Source organism: Tupaia chinensis, unplaced genomic scaffold, assembly GCF_000334495.1.
Source record: "Tupaia chinensis unplaced genomic scaffold, TupChi_1.0 Scaffold000201_1, whole genome shotgun sequence".
NCBI lineage: Eukaryota > Metazoa > Chordata > Mammalia > Scandentia > Tupaiidae > Tupaia > Tupaia belangeri.
Window position 1 is genome coordinate 3,311,144 of NW_006159676.1, and position 512 is coordinate 3,311,655.

Genomic DNA, 512 nt, shown 5'->3' on the forward strand with positions numbered 1-512 from the left:
CAGAAAGACAGGGAGAGAGACAGAGAGACAGAAAGCAAGAAATCACCTCCCAGGAGGGATAGCCATGCCTCAATCCCTTCTCACCAATTCTCCTCTCGGGATCTTGGGCACACACGCACCTGTGCCCGGCATGAGTTTAAGCCACCGGGTCTGGGACTCGAACCGCGGTTGACTACATGGGAGTCCAGTGACATAGCCATTATGCTAACTGCTGGTCCCCTGAGTGCAGCCTTCAGGAGTCCCATCCAAGCTCGGGATGGCTAGGGATTGGGACTCCCTAGCTGGAGGACCATGGTATCCTGTCTCCTCCGTGCAGAGCTGGCTTTGGTGACATAGCCTGGAACTCTTGAGGTGCTACAGGAACTGTCCCCCCAAACCCCTGGGATTCGCCATTTTGGAAAGAATTATTAATTTTAATTAATTAATTTTTAAATTTGCCCAGAGAGAGACGGAGCAAGAGACAAAGAGAGAGGGAAAGTGAGAAAGCCAGCCACCAGATTCGGGACTCGAAC

At 52.0% G+C, this 512-nt stretch overlaps 1 protein-coding gene across 1 annotated transcript in view; it reads left to right on the forward strand.

Annotated features, from left to right (window-relative positions):
• CPAMD8 (C3 and PZP like alpha-2-macroglobulin domain containing 8) overlaps positions 1–512 on the forward strand; it is a 71,485-nt gene that overhangs the window by 39,232 nt on the left and 31,741 nt on the right. The window lies entirely within an intron of this gene.